Here is a 12,100-nt window from a genome sequence, read left to right as displayed (position 1 = left end):
CTCGCGTGACAGTAAAACGAGGGTAAAAATTAACTCCCATTTTTCAAAAGTCAATAGTTCAAAAAGGTATATTTAATTTTGGCTGTCCTTACTAATGACTCTTTGTTGTTTATACATAATGATTAAATCTGAACACCTATTGTTTCATGATTTTTTTTTCAAAACCTGAATTTCAAGGATTTTTCAGACTTCAGTGTACACTTTTTACCCTTTACTCCCAAGGCTGTCACAAAAACAATAAAGAATATTTTTATAAAGTCTTTTTAGAAATAGAAGCACTAGGTGTTCTTGTTTCAAAATAAATGTAAAAACTTCACTGATAACCATTTTAATTTTTTTACTATGAAGCGCAAATACCATGGAATGGCTGTTTAATATTGTTTTTTGTTAAAATAAAAGTGAAACATCCCCCCCCCCAAAAAAAATAAAAATATGGATCAACTCAACTGCAATCCATTTGACATTATGTACAGTTTAGATTATGCATAAATGAAAATTTGGACCGATGGTGAAGGTGGATATTTGCCCCACTTTTTCAATTGTTTCCCCTTTCAAGATTTTATTTCCCTCATCTCAAATTTCCCCTACCTGTCTGCCCCATCCTACCCCATAAATATATTTTTGGTAAAAGGCCATCATAATACTAACTGAGATAAGTTTGACCCCCAAACATTTAGTGTGGGTACCCAGCTGACTGTAAGAAACATTTCAACAAACATGTATCTGCTCTGCCCCCCCCCCCCCCCACGAGAATGTGAAGTCTTTGGTCACCACTGCAGATTGGGTTGAATGGCTTAAATTCAAGGTAAAAAGGATTGGAAGGCCTACAGTAGTACTTAATGTAGGACATCTAATTACTGAACATAAACAAAATAAAAAATCTGTGAAATAGTGGGCTCAATTTGTTACTAAGGTGAGCCAGGAAACATTTGAAGCTGTTAAACAAAAATTGAAATGTCTTGTCTGCAAATGCCGAATTCTTGACTGTCTTTGGAATCATTTCTGACACACATTTTGTGAGAGACAGACTGGTACAATTAAGCATGACCTTTATAATCTCTCATGTTTTTTAGACTGCCTACTAGAGAGAGAAAAAATACTGTACTTTGGCTAATTCTTGGACATGTTACACATGACAAAGTGTTTGGCTATGATCATGTTGGGTTTTTGCATGGACCTCCTTGGATACCAATGATGCAGGAGCAGACACCAGCCTCCATGTCAACATGGTATGTCACTCATGCTTTTTTCTGGGATGGAATGTTCAAACTAAATGGTTGTCATCGAGTCAGCCTATACTGCTGGCTGGGTGATAGATCCCAGTCACTGATGGGTAAATAGCGGGATGATGTGGCTCGATCTGTTCTGTTGTTGGCCATGTCTAACAGTTTCTGTTCTTAGTGTTCTAGTCGTGTAGACAGAAAGTCCATGTTGAATGCTTTGGTTCCCATGAATATCTTGTCTGTACAGTATTCTCATTGCAGCCTCACAGTAGTTGCTGGTGTTGTTTCCTCAGAGAGGCAGATCTTTCCGGAAGCATGGCCCACAACTTTCGCCTCTCGTGGAGGTGCTGCACATTGTTTGCTGAAGGACTTGTATTTATTCACTACTGTGTCCCTCAAAAGTTCTGCATATAAATGACTTTTCTGTAGTATCAGCATACAGCATGTATTTCCACAAGTCTAAGGAGGTGTGGTGTGGCTTCTTTGGAAATTCGATGTTTGGAGTCCCAAAGAAACCCTGCAGTATGTGAGAAATGAAGATGGGGTCCTGAAAATGCATTCACTAATGTCTTTTTATTCGGCTTTGGAATCATCATCAGTCATGAAGACTTTTGGTCCTTTTCCTAGTGAGGCCATTAAGGAGATTAAACTATTCAGTGACAACTTCTTCAGTCTCTGAGGTAGTGACCAGCACTGCAAGAGGGACTCCACCAACTGGGGTGGGTGTGTCAACATAAGAAAAACCCTGCAACCACGGCGTTCTACTCCACCAGATAATCTATAACTACAAGTTCACCACTCTGCTGTATTTCATGATGTACCCTTTTCATCAGGGGTGTACAAAGGGCTGCTATGTTCTCTCCAACTTGAGTCATACTGGCAATTTGATTCTTTGAGTTGTAGCTCGCAATCTCCCTTTTAAGATCCCGCAGCATAGACTGGCCATCTGGAGCAACATAATGCTTTCTGAAAGTCCTGTAGTAAAGCCTGTATAGTGAATATAAAAAACACAAACATTATCTTTAACAATTTTATGAAATAAATACAGAGACGGCATTTGTTTTAAAGATTTTTTCCCCTAAAACTAAGAAAATGTGAAGAAAGAGTCATGAGTGTTGTGAGTGATAATGAATTAAAGGATTTGGGGTACTTTTTCAAAATGTCCACATATTTGCATTAAACTTATAGGGTTTTAAGATAATGATAGTGGAAAGCTTCCCTTTAAATATTACTAGCTGGAGGTTGTGTAGTTTTTGAGAAATGAGTAAAACAAGTCACAAAACAATTTTCATCTTAGGAATACAACAATTTTTTTAGCATGTAAAATCCCATTAAGCAGTTATGACATAATACCAACACCCTAGCAGAACTGATTAATACGTTTAAGCTTTCTACTATAGTACTATCATGATCTTCTAACTGTGCAAGTTAAATCTATGAACATTGTGTTTTGTGTTAGGAAAAAGTACATAGACCCTTTAAAAACAAATTTACTATCCTCAACACACATTGAGATTTAGGATGAGTGCTTCACACTTCCAATAGTTTAGGAAAACAAGTAAACAAGTAATCTTTAGTTTGCTTCTTTAGAGATACTTGATGGGATTCTTGGCTTTTGCAGAGTACAGCAAAACCTCCACATCCTTACTTGAAACAAATGTCTTATGAACAAAGCATAGAAAATAAAGCTGCATAGTTTTTCACTTAAATTTTGTACTTAAAGGCAGTATACACTATTGGTAATTAGTCAATATAATTATTAGCATAACACCTTACTTGGTAACAAGTAATGGGGAGAGGTTGATAGTATATATAAGTATAAAATGGTGTGAGAATTGGCTCCCTCTGAGAAATGACGTAGTTTTCGAGAAAGAAGTAATTGTCCACAAATTTGATTTCAAGACCTCAGATTTAGAATTGTAGGTCTCGAAATCAAGCATATGAAAGCACAAAACTTCGTGTGGCAAGGGTGTTTTTTCTTTCATAGTTACCTTGCAACTTCGACAACCAATTGATGTAAAATTTTCACAGGTTTGTTATTAATTATGCATATGTTGAGATACACCAATTGAGAAGACTTGTCTTCGAAAATCGTAGTGTCCAGTGTCTTGATCATGTTAAAATCTCACCTGAAACTCCATTTAAGAGCGATGAGTGATGTGGATGGTGAGTGTCCAGATTGAAATAGTCTAAGAAGCTTCTTGGTTACTGAGGCTGCGACATCCCTGTGTTGCAATGCATCAGCACAGTGCACTAGGTGGTTGTGATTGAACTCAAGCTGTACTTCCATTGACAAGCTAGTAGTCTTGGTGCAAGACGTTTCTCGTTTCCCTTTCAAGCGCACCGCAGCCAATTCACCAATAGCGCCCGCACCGACTCACCTGACTTAGTCCACTCACCGCCCCGGAGAAACGTCTTGGTCCGTTTGCATAACTCAAACATGCAAACGGAAATTAAATGAGTGAAAAGGCGTACACATTTTCAGCGTGTACACACACACATATAAATACAAGGAAATGGCTTTTCAAAATGCTATGTTATTGACTTTGACAGCATAAGACATAACTATTGTGGCGGAGACTGGAGCTGGCATAAAGTTTAAACTAAATAAGGTTTTCCCCATCAATGCAAATCCTATATTTTAACTTACAATACAATTATTACTAACCTGTACTAATTCATCAAAATCATTACGTAAAAAAAAAAAAAAAAATCAAAGAAACAATTGTCATTGCACCAACCACCTTCAATCACGAATCTATAGACGATGTGACCTGTGCCATCACATGTTTACAAAAGAGCCACAGAGCCTGGACTTCCTGCAGGCACGATTTGTACACAGCCTAATGGAAGAAATCATAAAAGCTTATATTTTATGGAGACTGCACATCTAATTCCTATCAACTTTTGATATGATGAAAGGGTGCACATCTAAAAACTTGTCCAGGTTTTACTTTCATAATTCTTGGATTTATGTGTGATTGTGACACAAAATGTCAACTTTCCCATAGGACCTGTGTAGTATCTTGCCTGCCAGAATACTCAAAGAATGCACAAGGTCACACTTATTGTAAACAAAGTTCACATGGTCTATAAAGATGTGTTTGAAAACCAAACTACACATTCTCTGCATCAACTTTGTATTTTAAAATGGAAACGGCCACCCTCCAAAAAAATAAATAGAAATCATAAGTTGACTGATTGAGAGTAGACATAGATGATTTGTACACAGCTCAATGGAAGAAAACAGAAAATCTTATATTTTATGGAGATTGCACTGTCTAACCCTTATCAACTTTTGATATGATGAAAGGGGCAACATCTCAAAACTTGTCTGAGCTTTTACTTTCATACTCTTGGTTTATATGTGGAAACTATGACACAAAATGTCAACTTTCCCATAGGATCAGTATAATATACACATATTGACTGGCAACGAGGTAACTAATAGTGTACGTCCATATATTGCCTGCCAGAATACTGAAAGATTACAACGTCACTTATCGTAGACAAGGTTCACATGATCTATAGCAAAGCAACATCCAAACAAGACTCACCTGCATGCTTTATCTGTTGATGATTACCCGCTTGACAATAATATTGTCATATACTGGCTCTGGGCAGTTTGTGTTTTTAGAGCTGACTCTTTGATCACCTGGGGTACTTGTTGGCTGTGTATTATGCTGACATCTTAGGTAGGTCTTGAAGACATTCTTGGAAGGACTTCAGCCAGTGTTGTGCCTCAGCCTCAGTTGAAAGTTTGAGTCTTAAGACAGTGCTGAAGGACTCATGTTCTTTCACATTGAACTCACATACCGTGTGCTCAAAACTTTCTTAGCATGGTATGTGGACATTTGATTAAAAACATGGACAGTTGATCCAATTAATAATAACTGGTCCATACCTAATATGTTCATTCATGGAGGAATTTCCTCCATGGTTCATTAAAGACACTGGACACTATTGGTAATTGTCAAAGACAAGTCTTCTCACTTGGTGTATCTCAACATATGCAAAATATAACAAACCTGTGAAAGTTTGATCTCAATTGGTCAACGAAGTTGCGAGATCATAGTGAAAGAAAAAACACCCTTGTCACACAAGTTGTGCTTTCACTTCAGATGCTTGATTTCGAGACCTCAAATTCTAAACTTGAGGTCTCGAAATAAAATTCGTGGAAAATTACTTCTTTCTCGAAAACTATGTCACTTCAGAGGGAGCCGTTTCTCACAATGTTTAATATTTCCAACCTCTCCCCATTACTCATTACCAAGTAAGGTTTTATGCTAATAATTATTTTGAGTAATTACCAATTGTGTCCAGCTGAGGTACACCTTGTTAAGTTGGAATGACATTGAGTACTTTTTGAACCTGGGAATAACTTAGCAAAATCATTTATCTCTAGTTTAGATTTAGGCCCCTTTTTATTTTATTAAATAGATGCATTTTTGTTAATGACAAGATCGCATGTTCTATCGACTGTACTTGTAACGTGATATCACTTTGCCCAATCATAAGGAACTTGGTAAAAACAAGAGTAACAATTTGGGTGGGTCTGTTTGGGGCGACAGTTTAGAATCCTTTTTTGGTGGGGGTGTTTGTTTCATCAAATGTGGGACTGCTCGCAAGGTTTCATCTCATCTCCATCTTAATTGTTAAGTCAGCAAAATATCCTGCCGGATACATCAACGCTAACTTGCGCACTGCGTGTGGAAATAGACTACGGGTGGGTTAGAGGATAACTGATATGTCCCTTGAATTTAGCTAGTGTTGTTCACAGCAGCCGAGGTGGGAGGAGTTCCCGAGTTTAACAGTTGATACGAAGAATTAATCTTTGATTTCACACACATTCAATTTACCGGTGTAAAAAGCCATCATACACTTTCGGTTAACAGTATTGTCCAAGTCCCACACTTCGTGTATCACAACTAATATATAAAATAACAAACCTGTGAGAATCTAGGCTCAATCGGTCATCGGAGTCGGGAGAAAACAACGGGAAAACCCACTCTTGTTTCCGCGCGTTTTGCCGTGTCATGACATGTGTTTAAAATAAATCCGTAATTCTCGCTAACGAGAATTTATATTGTTTTAATGTTTTCTCAAAAAGTAAAGCATTTCATGGAACAATATTTCAAGAGAAGTCTTTCACCATTACCTTCTGTAACCTTGTAAATTATTTGTAAATCTGTGAACTGTTTTGTTTGTTTTTGTTATTAGGGTATAACGGCTTTAACAAATTAACGCCTAATTAATTAATACATTTTACCTGAAGAGAACGCCCATCGTTTTACCTGATCGCCGCCCTGCTGTCACACTATACAATGTTGCACAGTACACTCGAGGGGGAAAATGGAACCCGAGGCGAAGCCGAGGGTGCCATTTGTACAAAACCCATGGACCCCAGTCACAGCGTGTAACAATTGTTTTGTTATACCTTTGTATAATTGTTATATCTCGAAGTTCTGTTGTCATCTTCAAACATTCTTACGACGGACTATTCATTGTTTAATAAGCAGACGAACAAGAAACAATTCCCTTGAACCCGCGGTTGTTTCGTACACAGCGCTGGAAATCGACCAACGCTGGGAACGATCAAGGTGATGTACACCGGTGTACCCATTGGGTGTACCACACCCGGCCCGTCGAGCCATGTAACATGCGTTTTTGTTGCGCGTCACATGATTTGTGGGTCTCTTGCGCCAGCGATGTTGCTTATGATCAAAGTACGATGTGTCAATAAAAATTTGCGCGACTGGTACACAGCGTACGGTGCCGTCTAATAAGACGCATTATATTTCTGAGTGATTTCTAGCAACTTATTATCACACGGTATTACAGCCAGAGTCTCTGAGCACGCTAACCATTCTATCACCAACATAACTATTCCTTACTGGCATTCCCTTACCAACTGTAAGCTGCGCTACTACGTGGGATTTCAAAATCTCCCTTGGGTTTGTCGCAATCCCCTATATATCACCTTACCTTATAGTTGTAGTCAGAGGAGACTTCTTTGTGATGCACCCAGCAACTTCAACTTCAAGAATTTTAAAGAAATTGATATTATTTATCCCCGATGCAAATTTAACATCTATTATAATCGCTGCGGTACCCGCTGCCAAAACAGGATTCGAACTGCCTCTAGCTACCGGGCAACCTCGGTATAGTTTAGTTGGTGAGACACTGCTCTAGAATTGCAAGGGGTCGTGGGTTCGAGTCCAACCCGCGTAGTGCCTGTGATATTTTTTAGGGAGTACTGAGTATACAGTGCTAACACACATCGGTGTATGGGTAAAAAACAAAATTAATATTCTTTATCCCCGATCTATTATAAACTTCAACTTCACCCTCAACCATGTCAACACCTTTAGGACTGTGTCTTTTTTCCTTGTTAAGTCGGCCTTTACTTTGATTTCTATATCTACAGTTTCGAGCAATGTGCCCTTTGTTACCACATACAAAACATTCCCTGTCTTCAACAAATCTAGGTTTACCTATAGTTTGAGTAATAGGAGTCCTAGGTTTAGAGCTTTCTAGTCTCATTAGCCTTTTAGTGTCACAGCTATTCTAGGATACCTTCTTGTGGTTTCAGATCAAAGCCTTCTATGAGCTTTCCATATACCCATGCTAGCTCAGTCATAATCTTTACAACAGTTAGGTTTTCGTTACTTCAAGTACACAGCCAAATCGTTATCACAAGCAGAAAGAATTAAATTTTGTTCTCTAAGAATAAAATCACAAATTTCATCATGTGACTTAGTTCCATCACCCAATTCAAATTCATCGGTCCAAATGTTTCAGTATGTGAAAGGAAACTGACTCTGTAATTAATGTTTCACCTGTTTCTATAGCTTGAAGGTTCTTAGTTATAACTTTTTCAGTGAACTGATTTCTATGTAGTGATCTATGTAGTAATGATGCCTTTATTAATGCTAAGTCGCTGTTGTTTGCAGTGAGTCGCTTTTATTTGTACAGTTCATATAAATCAAATTCTATTTAAACTCCTGAATTTCTATATATTATGTGAGTCTCTTGCGCCAGCGATGTTGCCTACGATCAAACCATAGAGTGGATTTGCCCAAAGATACTATTAGTGCATTTTATAACACCCCTTGCAGGTATTGTGCCTGCTCATTGGTTTAGAGCGCGTCACATGACATGTCTTAGTTTTGCTAGACGACGGCCGTGTGATAGAGCGTCGGTTTGCCATGCGCTAGTCCGAAGACTAGCACATGGCGCCGTGCGCTAGTCCGACAGACTAGCACACGGCGTGCAGTACCCAGACGTCCGTTGCGTGTACGAGGATGATAAATTAATAGTCTGTAACCATTTCGGATTGTCCGACACTACATGCAACACAGTAGGTAAAAGTGTTTGCAATCTGTGTTCGCGTCGTCCGTGGAATGTAGCATTCAGGTCTGTAACTTAATAATAATAATACAGGTTTTAGAAATGTTTGGGGTGTTATAAAACAAATATTGACTGCTTTTACTCGTGCAATGGTTAAAAACTATGACTCCCTCGGTGATCCCCGGAGCGTTCTATTTTCCCTCGGCTTCGCCTCGGGAAAATAGAACGCTCCGTGAATCACCTCGGGAGTCATAGTTTTAACCATAGCACTCGAAGCAGTCAATATTTGTATATACTAATCCAACGTACGGTGTGTCAATTGCGCGACTGGTACGCAGCGTGCGGTGCTATGTAATATGACGCATTTCTGATTTCTATCACACGGTACTGCAGCCACTGTCTCTGAGCACGCTAACCATTCTATCTCCAACATAACCATTCCTTACTGGCATTTCCTTACCAACTGTGCAAGCTGCGCTAAGTCAGGTAAGATTTCAACATCTAATAACATAAAATCTCCCTTGGGTTTGTCGCAATCCCCTTACATCACCTTACCTTATAGTTGTAGTCAGAGCAGATGTCTTTGTGCTGTACCCAGCAACTTCAACTTCACCCTCAACCATGTCAACACCTTTAGGAGTCTGTGTTTCTCCTTCTTCATCATCATGAACCTGTAAACTTGAACTCTGAAATTGGTTAGGTCGGCCTTTACTTTGATTTCTATATCTACAGTTTCAAGCAACGTGCCATTTGTTACCACATATAAAACATTCCCTATCTTCAACAAATCTAGGTTTACTCTATAGTTGAGCAGTGGGAGTCATGTTTAGAGTCTATAGTCTCATTAGCCTTAGGTTATAGTGTCACAGCTATCTTAGGATACCTTCTTGTGGTTTCAGATCCAAGCCGTCTATGTGCTTCCACCCATGCTAGCTCAGTCATAATCGTTACAACAAATATTTCGTTCCTTCAAGTACACAGCCAAATCGTTACCACAAACGAATTTGTAAAAAAAATCACAAAGTCCATTATTATGATTTAGTTCCCTCACCCAATTCAATCCAACGGTCTAAATAACTCAGTAATTGAAAGGAAAACTCTGTAAATGTCTCGCCTGTAGGGGCCAATTTCATAAAGCTGCTTAAGCCAAAAATTTGCTTAAGGACGAAAGTATTTCACATGTTACTGGTCAAAATGTCATGCCATATACATTGCTTATGACTAGTATTTAGCTGTTGTTTACTTAGCATAACAATTAAGTGGTTTCTTGGCCGGTAATCTGATTTTACTAAGCAATTAATTTTTTGCTTAAGCAAAATTTTGTGCTTAGGCAGCTCTATGAAATTGAGCCCTGTCTTGGTAGGGGGTTTGGTCCTTCTCATTTAACGGTAGTGCGCTCACTCGTGGTGAGATCCCAGTCCACCTTCAACTTCTCAAGTACTAAACCACTGTGCGGGGCGTCTCCCAAGGCACACGCCCTGTACATAAATACACAATGAACACCATTCTAACTTCCCGTGTATTAACAACAAGTCATCTCAAAATATCACAACAGAATTTTAAAACTGATTTTTCAGAGCCTTTGTTCTACTCTGGCCCACTAATTAAATGCCGCCAGAATACAGAAACATAATTCTAAATTCGGTTGGCTAACACGCCCTTCTTAAACCACATACTCTTTGCATTGGACAACTTTCTTCCAGTGACAATCAATAAAATCAATTCTCTAAGAATGTACAACAAACGCAATGTTCCACTTTTTATTTAACAAAATATACCAAGTTTAACTTACATGAATACTGGCGAATCCTGGCTTTTCCCGAAGTTCGGTGCTGATTAGCAATCGCTATAAAATATTTATTAACAAGTGATCAATCCATTATTGAACTCTCATTAGTTCTCACTCACAAGGGCTGGCTATGCTCTCTCTCCAAAGCCTCGCAATTAAATCTTTCAGGCTGGCTTCACACCCTCTCCTCAAGAAGCTCTGATGTCGAATGCCAAAAATTATATTCTATTCCCATAGGGCATACACACCCTCCCAAACCAGAAAATAATCTTAGGAATTTTATCTGTATCCCCCTTAAATTGTTATCCCTGCTCGCTCAGGCCTTATCATGGATATTAATTTTTCAAAATAGTAATAATAATAATTTATTGACCTTATATTGCGCTCTCTCCAGCACCATCCTGTTCGAGGGCGCATGACAGTAAAAATTGCAAAAGATTAAGAAAATTACATACAATAAGTTAGTAGTTTAAAAAGTACACCCGTAAAAAATAAATAAGCAAAGTAGATATACAAGTTTACAAGCCAAAAAGTGCATTAACACCGTAAAACAATAAAGGCTGTAAAAACAACTTTGATACAAGAGAGCAACACTCAAATAGAGACCATAAAATTAAAACTAAAATAAACAAAACTCACTATAAACGTTACCGAAGGCTTTCTTAAAAAGAAAAGTTTTGAGTTTTGGGAATGCAGTTTACGAATGTTAGCTGGCAAGTTGTTTCATAGATTTGGTGCTGCTGAATAAAAAGCTCGGTTTCCTAAAGTGGTAAGCATTTTGCCCTTTGGCTACTCTAAAAAGACTTCACCTGTTGACCTGAGGTTGTGACACATTTGACTTCTGACATTAAATATTTCATTTAAATAAGTATAGGAGCAAGATCATGTAAACATTTAAAAACCATTAGTAAATGTTGAATTTAACCCTAAACATAACAGGAAGCCAGTGAAAGCTGGTAAGAATGGGAGTCGTGTGACTCCAACGGTGAGAATTCGAAACCAGCCGGGCTGCGGCATTTTGAATCCTTTGAAGCTTTGACAACTGACAACTAGGCAATCCATAAAGTAATCCATTGCAATAATCCAGGCGGCTAGTAACAAAACCATGAATTAAAATAGTAAATGATCTGGATGACAAACACTTGCTAATACGTTTAATGGTGTAGAGATGATAATAAGCTGCAGAACAAACTTTAGTAACATGGGTAGACATAGACATAACCAATAACTTAACCAATCAAAACCTATATGATGAACGCACATTACTTCTTTGCAAAAAAAAAGGTGGCTCACCAAGTTTAAGGAATTTTGGAGCGCGGTTTGGCCACTAGAAATAAAAACTTGTTATCTTAAAAGAACACATTGAAAGTACTATACATGGACTCTCCCTGGTCATACACAAATTATATCGCGTTACTCTGTTACTATAAGATCTGGAGTGATTTCTCTAATTTTATTTCACTCTGTGACAGAGTACAAAGTGTCTATAAAGTGTACAGAGTGTCTTAATACGGGACGAAATGTCCAAGGTACAAAGTGTCAAAAGTCACTTTGTACCTTGCAAAAGTACGAAGTGTCCAGGGTACGAAGTGGCAAAGGTACGAAGTGTCCCAATTGTCAGCTCTTATAACCAAAGTGACTTGATGTTAGGCCTTTTTGTAATCATTTAACTCTCTGTACACGAGTATAAAAATGAGTATAGAACAGTATAGAATAGCCAAAGTGACTCTATGGTATG

The 12,100-nt window shown here is 38.3% G+C and overlaps 1 pseudogene; it reads right to left on the bottom strand.

Moving 5' to 3' along the window:
* Positions 1 to 379: 379 nt before the first annotated feature.
* Positions 380 to 3,513, bottom strand: LOC139952797 (uncharacterized; annotated as a pseudogene).
* Positions 3,514 to 12,100: the final 8,587 nt, after the last annotated feature.

This window comes from Asterias amurensis, chromosome 2 (genome assembly GCF_032118995.1).
Source record: "Asterias amurensis chromosome 2, ASM3211899v1".
Lineage (NCBI taxonomy): Eukaryota > Metazoa > Echinodermata > Asteroidea > Forcipulatida > Asteriidae > Asterias > Asterias amurensis.
This window is presented reverse-complemented; position numbering and strand designations above follow the sequence as displayed.